Genomic DNA, 19,210 nt, shown 5'->3' with positions numbered 1-19,210 from the left:
GCGTGAAATTTGTTTTTCCTCACTGAACTTTAAGCAGAATTTCAAGTGCCAAGTCTCCAAAGCCAAGTGGGCTATTAAGAGATAATTACTAATTATGCTAATTTGAGAAGTTGTGCTATTTCTTTCCCTGGTCATTTGATCTGCAAAGCTCTCCCGAGAGAAGAGTCCCTATTCAATGCTAATAATAACCTTTCCCTGCTAAAGCCCTTGGTAGTGGAAGACCGTGTACCCTAAACCTGAGAATATTTTACACTTAATCAGAATCTTTGGCAACGAATTAGAAGAGGAAGAAAGAAAGACTGGGAACTGACTGAACTTATGCTAATGAGTGGGTTTATTAATTTTATTAGTTTTCCATCATCCCGAGATACTTTTATACATGTCCTTATATTGATACATCTTTTGTTAGTGAATTCAATTTGAAATAAAACACTGTTTTGTGATTAGAATGCTGAGTGCTTTTACATCTTTCCAACAGATGTTGTGAATGGAAAATGTAAAAAAGGAAGGGTTTTTTGGCTTTAAATAAAATGTCCCCAGGAGTAGTTTAAGCAGTCTGACCCAATGCAAACCAAGGTGTGGTTTGCTTGATTTGACTTAGCATGTTGTATGGATTCAGCTATTGCAATCTGTCAAACACAGTTAATGGCTTTGTAATAGATGTAAACCTAACCAATGATGATTTATTCAGTAAGCTATGTCTTGACAGAATGTGCGAGTCCATATTTAAGGACTAGTCACAGTTTGGTTAGAGCTTGTTACCTTATTGTTGATTAGGATCCCAGGTGCATAATAAAACTGGTTTGTTAAGGATAATTGATAGGTAAACATTAGCCAGATCTACTTAGCATTTTGTCTAAAGGAAAACTTGGAGAGTTAAGGAAAAAAACTCTTAATTCCACTTCGCTTTTGGTAGATCCAACAGTTCATGTGAACCCATTCAGAAAAAGCCCATTGTAAAAGCCATTCTGAATTGTGGCTTAAAAAAAGGATGTGCCAAATACGTTTCAAGTTTAACACTGGGTTATTTTGACAATTCCAGAGGTAATATTGTTCTGACCATCCCAAATTAGTTCTAAGTTTGAAAGAGATATTTTAAATTCAATATTAAGGAATTGCAAGCTCAGGTAACTGATTAGAATGATCAGAACTGCCTCAAATTCAGAAAGAGTTTGTTGAATGCAAAATATATTTTATGCAGGTGGTCTTGTTACAATCATTCATTTACAATGATTGTAAGTTACAATGGCACTGAGAAAAGTGACTTACTACAAGTCCTTGCACTTATGACTATTGCAGCATCCCCATAATCATGTGATGAAAGTGCTGGGTGCTTAGTAACCAGCATGTATTTGCAACAATGGCAGCACTGTGAGGTCAGGTCTTCATTATTTGCAACCTTCTCAGCTTTTAACAAGCAAAGTCAACTGGGGAAGTTGGAGTCACTTAAGTACTGCATGATTTCTTAAGTGCAATAATTCGCTTAACAACCCTGGCAAAAAGGTCATAAAATCAGGTGCAAATTGCTTAACAACCACCTTCCTTAGCAACATAAATTTTCCTCCCAATAGTGATCCTAAGAGGAGGACTACCTCTACCATTAGTTTAAAGAAAACTAGTTTTTAAAAAGATGTTTGTGTTTGTGTGATTTTGCTCCATTTGTATTTTTTTATATCAAAAATAGATAATACAAGTAAATTCATTTCAGAACAGTGAGAACCTTGTCCCTGTATATATTGTGATTTCACATGAACATTATTTTATTATTTCTCTTTAAATGATTACTTCTGGCAAGAAGAAATCGACATGAAAGACTTGTAACAACAGATTGTTAATTCTCAAAATAGCAGAACAGAATAACAGAGTTGGAAGGGACCTTTGAGGTCTTCTAGTCCAACCCCCTGCTTAGGCAGGAAATCCTACACCACTTCAGACAAATGGTTATCCAATCTCTTCTTTAAAACTTCCACTGTTGGAGCATTCACAACTTCTGGACGCAAGTTGTCCACTGATTAATTATTCTAACTGTCAGGAAATTTCTCCTTAGTTCTAAATTGCTTCTCTCCTTGATTAGTTTCCACCCATTGCTTCTTGTCCTGCCCTCAGGTGCTTTGGAGAATAGCTTGACTCCCTCTTCTTTGTGGCAACCCCTGAGATATTAGAACACTGCTATCATATCACCCCTAGTCCTTCTTTTCATTAAACTTGATATACCCAGTTCCTGAAACCGTTCTTCATATGTTTTAGCCTCCTAATCCCCTAATCATCTTTGTTGCTCTTCTCTGCACTCTTTCTAGAGTCTCTACATCTTTTTTACATCGTGGCAAAAAAACCTGGATGCAGTATTCCAAGAGTGGCCTTATCAAAGCATTATAAAGTGGTATTAACACTTCACATGACCTTGATTCTATCCAGTGATGGATTTCTACTGGTTTGCCCCAGTTCGAGCAAACCGGTAGTGGCGGTGGCAGGAGGCTCCGCCATGCACAAGCACATGCTCCAGGTTCCAAACCAGTAGTGAAGGAAGAGGAACCCACTACTGATTCTATCCCTCTGTTTATGCAGCCTAGAACTGTGTTGGCTTTTCTGGCAGCTGCAGCACATTGCTGGCTCATATTTAAATGGTTGTCCACTAGTACTCCAAGATCCTCACAGTTATGACTATTGAGTGAGGTAGCACATATACTGTACCTGTGCATTTTGTTTTTCTGCCTAAATGTAGAACCTTACTTTTTTCACCATTGAATTTCATTTTGTTAGATAGCGCCCAATGTTCAAGTCTGTCAAGATCCTTCTGTATCTTAAGCCTATCTTCCGGAGTGTTGGCTATTCCTGCTAGCTTGGTGTCGTCCCCTTGTCCAAATCATTGATGAAGATGTTGAAGAGTACTGAGCCTAAATCAGAGCCTTGGGGTACCCCACTGCATACTTCCCTCCATGTAGATGCAGTTCCATTGAGGACTACATGTTGAGTATGGTTGGTCAGCCAGTTATGAATCCATCTGCTGGTGATGCTGTCTAACCCACATTTTTCTATTTTATCATTTTATCTAGTAGTAGGTTATGGTTTACTTTATCAAATGCCTTACTGAAGTCCAAGTAAATTGTATCAACAGTATTCCTCTGGTCCACTAATTTTGTCACTTTGTCAAAAAATTCATAGTCTGGCTTGATCTGTTTTTGACAAACCGATGTTGGCTTTTGGTTATTACTTTGTTTGATTCTAGCAACACTGATTTGTTGCTTGAGTATCTTTTCCAGAATCTTCCAGATTATCTTTTCCAGATCAGGTCAGGCTGATAGGTCTGTAGTTTCCTGGATCTATTTTTTCCCCATTTTTTGAAGATGGGAACTACATCAACTCTTTTCCAATCCTCTGACAGTTTCCCGGTGCTCCAGGATCTTTGAAAGATATAGTTCAATAGTTCTGAGATCTCGTCTGCCAGTTCCTTCAGAACCTTGGGGTGTAATCCATCTGGTCCTGGTTATTTAAACTTGTCTAGGGTAGACAAGTGCTCACTTACCATTTTCTTCCCTATTTTATCTTGTGTTCCTAATCTTTTTGTGGTGCTGTTTTTGATAGGTTGGACTGCAATAGCACTTAGACTTATATACTGCTTCACAGTGCTTTTACAGCACTCTCTGAGTGGTTTACAGAGTCAGCCTATTGCCCCCAACAATCTGGGTCCTCATTTTACCCATTTAGGAAGGATGGAAGGCTGAGTCAACCTTGAGCCTGGTGAGATTCAAACCACCAAATTGCAGGCAGCCGCATTCAGCAGACGTAGCCCGCAGCACTGTGTTCTAACCCCTGCACCACCATGGCTCATGCTTTTTATGTTTTAGTATCTTGCATAACATTTTGATAACTTTCCCTACTTATGAATGAAGCCAAATATACGTGGTCCAGGATAATGCTGCAGGATCCAATCTGGATCAGTAACCAGGACAGTGGTTTTGTCTTCTGAGCTTTTGAACTTGTGCTGGAGCACATCCTCAGAGAACTTCTCCCTTACTTGATTCATATCAATAACTTTTTAAAGCAGCTGTATAAAAACAAATGTTTGAAATCTACTGAACATATTTTTGCAGGATACAATCTGAGTCAGTCATCAGGACCAAAAGTTTACTCTTCCAAACTTTGGACTTGAGCTGGATTCCATCTTCCTCACCATACATTCTGATGAGAGAGAGAGAGAAGTTCCCTAAGGATGGGCTCCAGCACAAGTCCAAAACCTCAGAAGACTGAATCTCTGGTCCCGGTGACCTGTCCAGATTCCCTACTTGTCCTCATAGTTTAAAATATTTAAGATAGCAATTTCCAATTTTATCAATGCCTGGAAGATGGTTGGTGGAGCCATTAATCCACAGAGGAGATGACTAGAAAAAGATCAAAGGTTAATCTGTGGTATTTTTAGATAAATATAAATGCAGATGATGAGAAGATCCCCGCTTGAAGGCTCACGGAAGACTCACTAATCTAATCAGATAGTCTTCACTTGGGTGACCACTCTGCTTTGATTTAAACATTCTGCCAAATAATGGCACACAGTCTGAAAACCACAGTACGTGGATTCATGTCTCACATTAAGGCATAGTATGGTCTCTTCAGTTGTAGCACAATGTGTGCAGCAACACATAAGGTGCACATGTCTGGTTTATGGATAAATATTTGCTATCCATGGCTCAATCTGATCTGAACATCTTTAATTTGCTTCAGTCAGTGTGATTACATATACAGTTGGTGACTTTTCAGCCCTGGTCAATTTCCAGAAGATACAATATAGTAAATTCTATTCTTTGCTAGTTATTTCTACTTCAAACATCCTCTATACTTAGCTTGCAAATATTCATATTTGTATAGGTTATAACTTGGCTTATTGTTCTTTCCCAATTTATGGAATGAAGATAACTTTTCATGCTCTGGAAATATATCTCTCCAGAAAATGTCATAGTTCTATATTTTTTTCCTCCAAATTGTCACTTTCACATGCATTGGCATTACTACATCAGTTATATTCTCAATACAGGATGTGGCAGCTGGGCATCATTAGAAGGCCAAATTTGTTTTAGACAATTATAATAGAATTTTCTAAAAAGTACTCGAAGGAGATAGGAACTTCTCTTTAAATGTGCTTGGTCTTTCCTCCTTTTCAAATTTTAAATATCAAAAAAAAAAAAAAATTGAAATGCAATGTTAACTTCAAAGTATGGAATGAAAAACCCAACCTTGTTTTGATTTTACATTGAACTTTAGAGCAGAATCGGTTTTCACAAGCTGCTGGATTTACTATACGATCCAGTTACAATAACAAGGAGCCCAGAGAGTTGCAAAGCCAGTAGGAAGTGTGAAAACCTCTTTTCAACAAGTTTTCTGAAAAAGGCTACAAACCTCCTTGGAATAGCTGGCAGGGTGAACCAAATATACGAACCACTCACCCATACTCGCCCTGGGGTGAGTATGGGGAATAACTGGTCCTTCTAACTTTGCAGTTAAGAGTTAAGGGCTAATGAACTCCAGCTGAATTCTTCTTCCCAAAGGCCAACTTTTTCAACAGGAGAAAAGGGGAAGATCAACAGACCTTTAGCAAAGCAGTGTTGTACTAAAATAATGTTTTTCATTTCTCTAGTTTTCTTCCCCAGTACAAGATGTTTCTAGTTCTCTTCTGCATTCACAGAAGGCTTGAATATTAGCCTAGCTAGGTGGCTCAGTGGCTAAGACACTGAGCTTGCCAATCAGAAAGGTCGGCAGTTTGGCGGTTTGAATCCCTAGTATAGGTCTCTTGCGTGAGCAGGGGGTTGGACTAGATGACCTCCAAAGTCCCATCCAATTCTGTTATTGTTATATGTTATATTTACTTCAAATGTTTTCTTGGTGTTTTTGTTTTATTGTGGAGGTGGTTTTGAATGCAATTACTGGGGAAGGTATGTTCTTCATCCCCTTCGTGGTATGTTTTCTGGTCTGTGGACACCTGTGCCTCTCATTCTGGAAAGGGCCCGCAGGATGCTTGTTGTGTTGTTTCATTTGGGACTGAATGAGAGGAAGAGAGAAGCCAAAGAAGCTGAAAATTACAATAGTTCTCATTTAGCAATCAGAATTGGGATCGGCAACTTGGTCACTAAGTGAAACCGGGACTCTGCTTGTGATCTGACTTCAGCTTTCTTTTGCTTTACAAACCCACAAAGTTTATAAACGCAAGGATTGGTCACAAAGTTAATTTTATATTATCGCCGTAACTACCAGTTGCTAAATGAGGCAGTCACTTTAAATGAGAATTACTTGAATCAGTCTGTTCACGAAAAGACCTGGCAGATCAAGCACGAGTGAGTGAATTTAGCTTGCTGGCAGTGGAGGTGTAAAAACCTGCTCACCGCCACTACCTCCAAACAGCCCAAAAACCATGTATGGTGTGTGTGTGAAAATAGGAAACCCTGGGCTACTGCTACCACTCTGCACTATTCCCACCAATTCACTTGCCTGCCTGGTTCTTCCTCTGGCTGTCTGTGATAAGTTGTCACCACAGTAATGCCAAGGCATGTGTGTTGAGTTGTCCTGCAACAATCTGGCGGTGGTGAGTTGGCAGAGGCAATTTAGTGGTGCCATGGTGAACTGCCCGTGCTGAACTACCCATTGTCCCATTCCGTCCCTAAAATGTTTGTCTCAGGGGTGAAATGCTCCTGGTTTGGACTGGATCGCCCGATCTGGTAGCAATGGTGGCGGATGGTTCGGAGAATCGGTAGCAAAAATCCCTGCACCCCTTCCCCCCACTATGCCCAGCTGAGCCGCATGATCATCAGAGGTTTTTTTTTTTTACTTTTAAAAGCATTTTTTCTACAACCTCTTCCGACGAAAAAATGCTTTTAAAAGTTAAAAAAAAAGCCTCTGATGATCGCACAGCTCAGCTGGGATCATCAGAGGCTTTTCAAAGCATTTTTAAAAAAGCTTCTCTGATGATCCCAGCTGCGTTGCCTGATCGGCAGAGGCTTTTCAAAGCATTAGAAAAAATACTTTGAAAAGGTTTTTTTTTTAAAGTTGGCCATGCCCACCCAGTCACATTACCCCTCCCCCACCAAGCCACGCACACAGAACCAGTAGTAACAAATTTTACATTTCACCCCTGGTTTGTCTTCTTTGAATGGAATCCCAAAAGCAAATCCAGTTCCATTAAATTGATGGGAACTGAGAGAAATTGGGGAAATGTTCTCTACAAGCAGAACGCAAACAACAAATTCCAGACAGCAATAATGCAACCTCCCAACAGAAGAACCAGGCTTGTGAGGGCCCTTTCATGAATTTGATGCATGATACAAAAAAGATGCTGAGGTTTTAGATCAGGGGTTTTAAACTCAAGGCCCATGGGCCAGATCCAATAAAGGACCTACCCGTGGTGCTTCTGCCAGTGAAAATGGCGCTTGCAAGGGCCACACGTTGCCCTCCTGAGCAATGTTTTCACTGGCAGAGTGTTGCAGGAGGCCGTCGCAGCCGAAAACGGAGCTTGGGAGCCCGTTTTTGCTGGCAGAGCACTCGGGCCTCCATAGGTGCCCCCTACATGAATGACGTCAAGCTGGCCATGCCCACCCTGGCCACACCCACCCTGGCCCCCGAGATCAAACACAACCCTGGTGTGTTTGAATGAAATTGAGTTTGACACCCCTGTTCTAGACAGAGAAGAGCAACAAAATGATAAGGGGTCTAGAGGCTAAAAAGTAGAATGAAAAGTAAAGGGAAAGGGGTATGTTTAACCTAATGAAGAGAAGCCTCAGAGGGATGACAGGTTAGCTGTCTTCCAATATTTGAAGGGGTGTCTCAGAGAAGAAGGACTGGATTTACTTTGCATTGTACCTGAAGACAAAACAAGAAGCAATGGGTAGAACTTATTCAAGGGAGATAAGGAAATAAGGAGGAATTAATTGTTAGAATGATTAATCAGTGGAACAGCTTGCCTCCCAAAGTTGTGGGTGCCCTATTGCTGGAGGTTTTAAAGAAAAGATTGGACAAACCCTTTGTCTGGGAGGATATAAGGACTCATTCCTTGGTCAAAGGGTTGGACTAGAAGACCTCCAAGGTCCCTTATGGGTTTATGATTCTATGATTCTAATTTTCAAACAACCATACTTAAATTTTGGTAATTTATGTCTTCCCTTTTTGAAACACCACGTACAATCAAAAACTCTCACTCCTTGTACTGACAAACCCATAAGTGTTTTCGCTTTTCTTAGTAAGTAAACTGTAATTGCTAAGTAAATTATGGGACATTTAGTGAGAAACAGTTCTTTCTTGATGGATAAATCTTACTGATGTTCCTAGTCAGAGATGGGAAGAGTGAGTCGAACTATTATAAAAAGGAATAAGGAAATACAGATTGGATTTATTCTTGTTTGTTCCTGAACAAATTGCAAAACACTTATTATGTTCTAGTTACCGCCTGCTTCAGCTTGTTTTTTAAACAAAGCATTGTAACCTGACCAGCTCATATATGCGCAACACATTTTAAGCCCGTTAACCTTTCAAGGCTTGTCAAACAAAAGGGGCTTGGGAATTTGACTCTGATGGGAAGGTATTAGACTATCATCAGCATTAGAAAATGCAGTACGCTATTCAATTATTCCCCCAGAATAGCCCCCAAGGCAATTAATAAGAGAAAAAAAAAAGTTAAGAACATAAAACCATCATGAAGATCAATTAACAATTAAAACACAGGAAAGAGATGAATGTTTTCTAAAAGATGAGAGTAGATTCATAGATCCAGAGGGATTACATTTCACAGGTAGGGAGCAATGCATGAAAAAGACACAATCTGAACCACAGAGAGGTTTATAATGGGTGAGGCAGTCCTTCAGAGGGTTAGATCCTAAGACATTAAAGATTTAAAAGTCAATGCAAACACTTTAAATTATGTCTAGTAAGTCACTGTAATTTCTATTGCTTACACAAGTTACCAGCCCTAGCTATCACATTTTCAACCAGAAGAAACGTTAGATACATTTTAACACTAGCACCCATACAAGTACATCCTGATGGTTAACACCAGTAGGCATTCTTGAAAAGTGAAATGATGGATAGCTGAGTGGCAGATTTGGGTTTAGGAGAACACAACTTTCTGCTAAGCAATGACAAGGCCATGCAGCAGCATGTGAGAAATGCAGAAAATAAGATTTTGGGGAAGCTTTAGAATTCTGGAAAAGTTTTATTTAGGATCCAGAGCCACACAACCGAATAAATATAGCAAAACATAATATGCATGACTTTCTGGGAAGAATTTATGCTTCCCATATTTTATTATTTTTAAAAATTGGATTCCTGCATTGAGAAGCAGGTTGGACGTAATGTCCATTAATGATCTTTCTGGCCATATGATTTGCAGTTGTGAGGAAATCTCTGAACAGACACTACAACGTTGTAGGAGGTTTTCTATAATACTTCGTTTGGGTGGCATGTTGCCCATCGTGCCAGTTCTAGAAGTGGCTAGCATCAATTTACAGCAAACTCCATTTGGAAATCTGATCTGCAAAAATATTATGGTCTCAGCAAGAAGCTGCACTAGATTTCAATAAGATGATTTGTTGATTTTAATGAGAATCTTTAATGCTTGCCTGTAATAAATAAAGAATCTTGGGAATTTTTCAGCCTCAGTTTTGACTATTGGTATTATCTTAGCAAATCGTGATATTGCAGAACAGCTCTTAAAAAACACAAGTAATAGTACAGCTCAACAAGATTCAAAACAGCAGATTCAAAGCCTTAAACTGGGAGAAAAAAAGTAATTAAAATGTTCAGGGTGCACTGAAAATATTGGGGAAAGCAAAAGGGAATAAAACAGTATTGATTTGCTCAGCACTGGCAACAGGCAGTGTTCTCTTGGGGAGAAATTTACTTACAGGGATATTAAGGCAGGAATACAATTTGAATTTTTTGATTCATATTGGTTTGCATTCTGGGCTGACTTGCATGTATATCATGGTCAAATTTGCAGCAAACTATAAGGCCTGTGTGATGTTTAGCTGACAAAAGAGATGGTTTCTCAATCTGGTTTCTTTCCTAGATATTACAATGCTCAAATCATACAATGATTCAAGCCACAGTAGGACTGGATGTCATACCATATCCTGACAGTAAGATTGCCTACAGATCAGTGGTGGGATTCAGATGGTTCGGGCAAGTCCCCAAGTGCCCCATTTTGGCTCCCAGGTAAGTGCAGGGAGGCCTCCTAGGCCCAAAATGGGGGACGGGGGGTTATGATGTGCCCCCTATGGCCCGTTTTTGCTCCCAAGAGGCTTTGGGGAGACCTCCTAGGCTGAAAATGGGATGCGGGAGGGCAGCACATTCCCCTCATGGCCCATTTTTGCTCCCCCTCATGGTCCGATTTTGCTCCCCCTCAAAGCCCATTTTTGCTCCCCCTCATGGCCCGATTTTGCTCGCAGGAGGCTGAGTGCTGCTTGACACACCCCTGGCCACACCCACCATGGCCACGCCTACCCAGCTGGTCATTAGGATAGAGAACTAGTTGTTAAATTATTTGAATCCCACCACTGCTACAGATGTTATGCATTCTTCATCTCTGGAGGTTTTCAAGAGGCTGGACAGCCACATCTCATTGGTAGTTTCTGATTTTCCTGAACACCACAGAGGGTTGGACTAAATGTTTCTTGTGGTACTTTCCAGCAATACAATTCTTAATCCCTATCAAGACTACCTGGAATAATCCAGGGTATCTTGCCACAAGAATTCTATAGGAACAGAAATGGAAAGAAACATCAGTCCGTACAACAGAAGGGATGGAATAAGTAACAGAACAAGCAGGAATGGCAAAACTGGCTGTTTTAGTTAGAGAAAGGAACGTATCCAGCTTTGTTTCCACTTGAAAACCACTTCTAGAGTTTGTGCTTGAGAGGGGGAAAAATATGAACTTTTGATGTTGGGTTTTGCTGATTAATATACTTTGTTGTTATAGAAATGGCCGGTCCTTTCTAAGTTTATAAAAATAAAAAGCTGAATAGCAATAGCAATTGCACTTATGTATCACTTCATAATGCTTTTCAGCCCTCTCTAAACAGTTTACAGAGTTGGCATATTGCCTCCAACAATCTGGGCCCTCATTTTATTGATCTCGGACAGATAGAAGGCTAAGTCAACCTTCAGCCGGTAAGAATCAAACTGCTTGGGAGTTGGCAGAATTAGCCTTCAGTACTACATTCTAACCACTGTACCACCATGGCTCTTATGTATTTGCCACCATTTGTTGTTAGTTGTGAAGTTGTGTCCGACCCATCACGAGCCCATGGACAATGTTTGTCCAGGCCTTCCTGTCCTCTACCATCCTCTGGAGTCCATTTAAGCTCACCTGTAAAATTTCTATTTTACTGTGCTAAAAATAGTTAAAAATCAGTTCTTTTTCTTTTTCCCTAGACTTACACATTTCTTTCCCCTTTCTTTCCTTTCCCCATTTCCTATCATCTTTTTTTTTTTATCTGAATGGTATATTATAGCAATTTTAATAAAATTCTTGAAAAAAATGGAATAGGCCAGGATTTCTCGGCCTTAGAAATTTTAAGATGTGTAGACTTCATTTGGTATGGCTGGGGTATTCTGGGAGTTTAAAATCTCCATGTCTTAAAATTGCTAAGGTTGAGAAACCTTGGAATAGGTCTTAAAATATCTAAATCAAAAATGAGAAAGGAGAGACCTTGTCAAAGAACGGCAAGATATGAAGTAATTAATTATTGGGCTAAATCTCCATTTTCCTGCCAACATTATAAATTGCTTGTGTGACTGAAGGGGAAAGCCCATACTTCAGATTGCTAATTAATCAATTAACATATCATAACGGCCTAAAAGGCAAGATAACAGACACATGTTTAAAAAAGGGAAGCTGCTCAAAAATAGGAGATAAAGCAGGAGAAGCTAGAGACAGTGGAGTTAGCATATGCATGCAAAAAACAACACTAATGTAAAAGAAGAAAAGGTTATCACGGATTTGCATTACAAATCAGGTGGTTCCTGATGGCAGGTAATTAAAACAAAACAAAACATGCAAGTCAAATTCTACAGTCAGATATTGGTATTAAGAAGTACATTGATCTGGCTCTTTTCAGAGCCAAGGATAAAGACTTAATTGATTTCTTCAATGAAAGTCACGGCAGGTATTATGTAGCGAACTTCATCTTATTACTAGAATTCATGCAGATGTTTACATTAATTAGGCACAGGTTACAGTATTTAAAAGGACAGTCATCCCTGACAGAAAACTTGGTAATGTAATAGGACTTCCATTTTCGCCCACACTTAATCTCCAGACTTAAACAATAAGAATCCTCCTAAAGATTTTAGCTCTGCATCTATCTCTCTTTTAATAATTGAGAAGCTGCAATCATATATAATGTTTTGGCAGGAATGTAAAATCATAGTATTTTGAGAAAGCCATAGAGACCCAACTATAAACAGTATTGAGTTAGTTCTTATGCTCAGCCAACAGCCTTAGCCATCTTGTAGCCCTCAGATCAGTGGTGGGTTTCTACTGGTTCACTCCGGTTCGGGTGAACTGGTAGTGACGGTTGCGGGAGGCTCCGCCCACCCACCCGGATGTTATCACGGAAGTTCTGTGCCTGCGCAGAAGCGCTGCACGTGAGCGAAGCAAGCACACGCATGCTCACAGTTCCGAATCAGTAGCAAAAGTAAATGGAACCCACTACTGCAGCGGTTCTCAACCTGGGGGTCACGACCCCTTTGGGAGTCGAACGGCCATTTCCCAGGGGTCGCCAAAGCCCTCTCTCGCCCCCCCCGCCTTCACTCACCCTCTGCCTCTGCTGGATCGCCCGGTCGCCGTTCGCTTACCCCGCCCACTCCCAATCTATTGCTGCTCCGGAGTCCCAGCTGATGGCTAGAGGGAAAAAAACTTTAAATTCTTGCCGCGGGGCTTCAAAGAGCTAGCTGCAAAGAGGTAAATTCCTGGAGCAAGTTTTTTTCCCCCTAGCTATACTGAAAAGAGAAAGCGAAAGCAGGGTCTTAGCTGCAACGTGACAAAATGAGGCAGAGAGGTTTCTTTTTCTTTTTCCTCACCAAAAATGGTAGGTACAAAACTGCAAACAATGGGAAATTTAGGGCAAGAGGAGGTTCAAGATTTTAAAACACAAAAGAAAAAAAGCTCTATTTAACTAGGGAATTGTAATAATTGAGATACTATTAATTGTATATTGTGTTGAAAGCAGAAATGGTTAAGTTGTGGTTTGGAGGAATATATGGGGGAAATTATTTGGTTTATTATTATTGGTAAATATAATTAATTGATTTGTAAGAAATTGGATTGCATGGAAATAATTGGAATATTCATGTTCATATTGATAAATATACAAAAAAGATAGTTATATAACTAATTGATTTATATTAAAATGTTGAATTTGTATTAAACAACTGTATTACATAATTAACCAATGTGAGGATGGATATAAAAATAGATGACAATGCAAAGGGGTATAATATAGAATAGAAGGGAAAAATTGAATTTGATTAAGATTAGAGATGAGGATGAAGGGTAATATTGTTTTTTTTAAAAAATAGTTGAGGAATAAATATGGTAAAAAGGAAATATAGAAATTGTAAATTTAATTGAAATGACTAAATATTGTGTTGGAAGAAATATCCTTCTGGGTTCTGCTCCAAGTGGGGAAAAAGACACTGGAAACATGGAGACTGTTTGGAAAGATGTTTTAATAGTGGACAGGATCACATGGCTTGATGGGGCCCATTGTGTTAGTTTCTGTTGCTATTGTGTTGCAAATGTCCTTTGACAAAGGATTGACTTTCTGCCTCTGGCCCATTAACAAAGGGTGGGGGGCAGGAAGGTGGGAGCTGCTTTGTCTGTAAAATATGCTTCTCCATTTCTCATCCAGGGAAATATAATATTCTGCCTTTTTAATATTTCCCAAAATATTTCATTCTTCTAGGAAAGGGGTGGCTGCTAACCTCCTACAACTGTTTAAATTTGTGGACCGGCCAAATACTCTGTTCAAAGAAAATATGTTGTATGTTTGTATGTGTGTTTCTAATTATTGCTATTTATTCCTATTTGTTCTCTTTTATTCTTTAAAGTTTAACCATTCATTCTTTATCTTAATATCTTTATATTTGTTTGGGGTTGGCTTTCTTCCCTTTCATCTTTTTTATTGTACAGCAATCTTTCTCCTCAAACCTACCACCTTTGTCTTTTCTTTCTTACTTACTTTCTCTTCCCCCCCTCCTCTTCTTCTCCCTACTTCCTCTTTCTCCTTCTCCTCCTCTCTTCCTCCCTCTCTTACCTTCACTCCTATTCTAATTTCCCTTCCCTTCCTTCATCCCTCTCTATTGCTGTATCCTTTTATGCATATGGACTACTCAGAGGGCTGAAAAAGTTATTTTTGACTGGTCCTCGCACTTTTGACCAGTCCTCGAACTTACAACTGTCCTCACATTTTACGTTTTTGCCCTATCTTGTCACCATGGTGAAGAGAAGCAGTTGTGAAATGAGTGACATGGTTGTTAAGAATGCTACAATGGGCATAAATGATGACCAGTCATAACTGCGAAGACCGGTCAAAAGTGCGAGGACCTGTCAGAAATCACATTTTTCAGCCCTCTGGGTAGTCCTTTTGTGCACAGGGACTACTCAGAGGGCTGAAAAAGTTATTTTTGACTGGTCCTCGCACTTTTGACCAGTCCTCGAATTTACGACTGTCCTCACATTTTACGTTTTTTGCCCTATCTTATACCATGTTGAAGAGAAGCAGTTGTGAAATGAGTGGCATGGTTGTTAAGAATGCTGCACAGGCATAAATGTGAGGATGGTCATAAGTGTGAGGACCAGTCAAAAGTGCGAGGACCTGTCAGAAATGACTTTTTTTCAGCCCTCTGAGTAGTCCCTATACACATAGCCATGGCCACCCGGTCACATGACCAGCTAACCACGCCCACTCGGTCACATGACCTCCAAGCCACGCCCACAAAATAAGCCACGCCCACAGAACCGGTAGTAAAAGAAATTTAGAACCCACCCCTGGTTGGGGGTCACCACAACATGAGGAACTGTATTAAAGGGTCGCGGCATTAGGAAGGTTGAGAACCACTGCACTACTGCCTCAGATGTGCTAAGCTTATAATTCTCAGGCTATCCAACTAATGGGGTGATTTCACAGATTGAGGTCTTAAAGTTATTTGGGGTGGGTTTTTCTTCTTTCTTTTTTTTTTTTTTTGTTCCTTTATCACTTTGTATACCAGGATAACCAGATAAAAGAATCTTGCCAATTTTGACATAGTGGGGAAAGTATTTTAGAAAAAATTAATGAACAATATAAAACTTTCCATGGAGGTAAAATAATGGGTACTATTTTACCTCCATGGGAAGTTTTATATTGTTCATTAATTTTTCTAAAATACTTTTCCCTCTATCTCTTAGTCTTTCAGAGTGGGCTTGAATTTTAAGTGTGCCTTTCTGATAATCCCACATAAACGGTGAAGCTGCTCCAAGTCTCAATAGTAACCAAGGGTAGGGGAAAAAATCAAAATGGGCAAGATTCTTTTATCCTGCCTTTATTGTTTTTATAAATAAATCAAAGTGGAGTGCAAACACACCTAACACTCTTTCCTTCTCCTATTTTCCACACAATAATTGCCCTGTGAGATGAGTTGGGCTGAGGGAGAGTCCAATAAACACAATAAACACAAACTGGGACTCCCAACCAATCAGAATGAAAAGGTGGAGCCATCCCAGACTACCAGCACCAGATTTGAAATAGTAACGGCGGTTACTGCAAAAGACCCCTCACATAAGCCTGATGATGGCAGATGAGATTCTGTCGAAACGTCGCTTCTACCCTTTTAGGGATATGTTCACAATTACACGGGAAGAAACTCGAAATATTAACTGTACACACACACACACACACACACACACACACACACACACACACACACACATATATATATATATAATTTATAATATTATATTTTAATGCAAATATTATTGCATTTAATGAATGTATTTGTTTATTAAAAAAGATGGATTTATAAAAACCATAACATTCTAAATGAGGTGCCTCGGCAATTACTTAACTGCAATGTACTGTAAATAATGAAAATTCTTCATTTTTTCCTGTGTTATAAATAATGATTTCTAAGTCAGGAAATAACATTGGGCATTTGTTTTGAAAAATCTCTGAAAGCCTATGCAAAACCTGCTCAATATTTCCAGGCAAAATATGACTTATGAGGAACTGTTTTTAAACAATAGCCTAGTTTTATAGTAACTGTGTGTAGAAAACAGTTGCTCTTAATTTTCTGAGAATTTATATAATCATACTACTTAAAATCAGCACAAAAGTCTTAAAACTAGCCTTCTTGGAAAGGAATACAATCTTCCAAAGACCATATATCAGGCAATCCTCAACTTATGACTGCTGATTTAATGATCGTTTAAAGTTATGGCAAACCCAGAAAGGTGCTTTATAGCCCATTAAGTACTTCCAGTCATTGTAAGTGCCCCCCACATCCCATGCCAGTCATATAACTGTATTTTGGGTCCTTAACAACTGGCCTACACTTGCAACTGAATTTTTTTGTTCTGGTTTCTGGAATAAATTGCTGAATAACTGCTGTAAAAATGGTTGAAAAATCAGGGTCCGGTCATGTGGGTGCCTCAATTTATGACTGCAGCAACTTACAACTGAAATTCTGGCCCCTGTTGTGATCATAAATCAAGGACTCTCTGTATAAGCCTGAAAGAGACAAAGAATCTGGGGAGGTTTTGCAAACAAATTTAAAACAGTTTGTCGGACTGACAGAATATAAGTACTCTTTTAATGCAGCATGTTTCTATTTTCCATTTTGCAAAACGCAATGCAAAGTATGGTTATGGTGAACTTCCCAGTTATAACATCTCCTAGTTTATTAGGAGTATTAAAAGAATAATATATAAATACGTCTTCCTTTTTCCAGATGCATTGGATTTCAACTCTTGGAATTTTGAGAGAGAAAAGTTTGGAGTAGGATAACACATCTGGATAGCCTTAGATCAGAAAAGTCTACTTGGTATGTTCAAACAGGGAAAACATTTATTTTCCAAACTGCTGCTTTATTGGGACTCACAATGCATATTCCTCTCTACCTATTCAAACACTATCAAAACTAACACGATATAACAGGTGTGGAAGCATAACATTCCTTCTGTTTCTCCTGCTGTTTAGGGAGAAATAACGTGATATGATACCCCTCTGGAATACGGCTGTATCCTACTAATATAATTTTTTTTCTGGATTGTTTATGCAGTATTTACCTCTGTAGTTCATTGCTTACCCCAGGAGAGACGTCAGTTTGCCCAAACTACGAATTGATTCTAAATCTTTATGAGCATAAAGGAACAGAAAGGTAACTTTTTTAAAAAAAGCAAACTAGTATAAAAGAAATAATGAAATTATTTCCAAATCTGCTTGCATTCTCACTCTGTCATACAACCTCATTTCTTCCAAATTGAGGTGGGGGAAAAATGTGTTTGGAAAAAAAAATAATCCAGAAAATTTCTTAGGGATTATTCTGTCAAATCAAGTGTCTGTCAAAGCCTACAACTCGTTCCATCTGGCAGCAAAATGATCAGAATAATTGTCTGGGCTTTCAACTCAATGAATATGCATTGAGGCAGCCAAAATGGAATTTATACCTTAATCTACATTACAGGGCAAGTTTATAAAAAGACATTATAATGGGGAAAATGTATGACAATTATTCTGAGCAAGAGGTAATCAAACCTTTCTTTAACAAGAAACAGCACTTCCTTTTCAATTTATTTTTATATATTTAGGATGTATGCTGTTCCAAATCCAATTGTAAAAAGAAAAGATATAAATATCTACTTCCAAAACCCAGACAAGACATTGGAACCAGCTCTGTCAGGTGCAAAAAAACCCAGGTCTTCACATGAAGGTTCAATTTAACTGATTTATTGCTTAAAGCCTACGCACAGAAATTTTCTCAACTAATGGTCAGCACCTGGTTAGAGCTAGATAAGATTCAACAGCAATCAAGGGTGTTGGGACTTAATTTGTTTGCGGCTACATGGTGATTCTAGGCTGATCCCTCTTTTCAACCCTCTGCCTGGCTCTGCCACTCCTCCTTCACGTTCCTGGACACTGTTTCTGGTTAAAAGGGGTTTTTTTTAGCCCTTCAGTGCATGCCTAATTTCAAATAATGTATTTTGTGATGGGCAAGCATTATTTGCAAAGATAGGTAAAATTAGATTACCAAGTTCCTCTTAAAAACAATCTTCATGAGTTGATTCAAAGGTTGTCTTTTCACAGAGTACTAGAAGAGAAATACATCTCCGTATTGAAGACTATTTCCTAATATTATTGCTCTTTATATATTCCAGATGTTAAAAATAGATAACCACAAGAACTGGAGATTTCACATTGGGATTCACAGCCAAATTTGTAATTAATTGGTGGTTGTATAATCTAGGAAATCTCATAATGTGATCCTAGGTTGTTTGGACATGCAGTAAAGGTAGTCCTCAATTTTATGACTGGAATTTTGGTCAAAAACCTTTGTGATTGTTAAGTGGGTCACCATGTGACCAGGCCTGGTTTTTATGAACTTTTCTGCAGGATTTTTTTTATTGTTAAACAAATTTATTAACATTCACAAGGAAAACTCTGTGATCACTAAATTAACCCATTTTATCCAATGGGTGTTTTTTTGATGGAAACCAGAAGTAAACAGCAAAATCTGTTCCACCCCCCCTCCTCCAAAAAGCCAAAAATTGCAGTTATTATGACTGCAGAATGCTGTAAATGGCCATAAATGTGAGACAGTTGCCAGGCACCCAATTATGATCAGGTGACTGTGTATGTGTGTGTATGTGTGTGTCCATTAGAGCTTGAAAATCAGATTATAACTAGCTTTTGGGGAGCTGGTTATAATTTTGAGTGGTAATTAAACAACCAGATGTTAAGCAAGGAGTACTTGTTAAGCCAAAGAAAAAAATCTATATCCACACATCTGAATCCTTTTGAAAAATAGAATTCAACTACAGAAAAGTGTCAGTATAAAAGTACTTCAGAAGCATCACAAGCAAAAAGCTTTATACTATTTAGGAAAGTAATTTGCCATTTCATCAAGACCTGCAGATTTTACTCCATAAAAGAAAGGTGGAATATCTCAGAGAAAACAATCAAGAAAGAAATCATGCTTT

The 19,210-nt window shown here is 38.9% G+C and overlaps 1 protein-coding gene and 1 long non-coding RNA gene across 6 annotated transcripts in view; one reads left to right on the top strand and one right to left on the bottom strand.

Moving 5' to 3' along the window:
- Positions 1 to 19,210, bottom strand: part of ADARB2 (adenosine deaminase RNA specific B2 (inactive)) — a 475,071-nt gene that overhangs the window by 439,758 nt on the left and 16,103 nt on the right. The gene's annotated exons all lie outside the window — the stretch shown is intronic.
- LOC117655058 (uncharacterized) overlaps positions 1 to 19,210 on the top strand; it is a 62,726-nt gene that overhangs the window by 37,368 nt on the left and 6,148 nt on the right. Inside the window, exons 1-3 of one of the 2 annotated variants that reach the window (XR_004588524.3) lie at positions 10,060 to 10,188; positions 16,963 to 17,055; positions 17,293 to 17,391. This is a non-coding gene — a long non-coding RNA (uncharacterized LOC117655058). Of the gene's footprint in view, positions 1 to 10,059; positions 10,189 to 16,962; positions 17,056 to 17,292; positions 17,392 to 19,210 lie in introns of those variants that run through there. The other variant, XR_015734122.1, reaches the window with a different exon arrangement.

Source organism: Pantherophis guttatus, chromosome 4 (assembly GCF_059756535.1).
Source record: "Pantherophis guttatus breed Tessera chromosome 4, ASM5975653v1, whole genome shotgun sequence".
Classification (NCBI taxonomy): Eukaryota; Metazoa; Chordata; class Lepidosauria; order Squamata; family Colubridae; genus Pantherophis; species Pantherophis guttatus.
The sequence above is the reverse complement of the archived record's forward strand: the minus strand, read 5'-3'. Positions and strand labels throughout refer to the sequence as shown.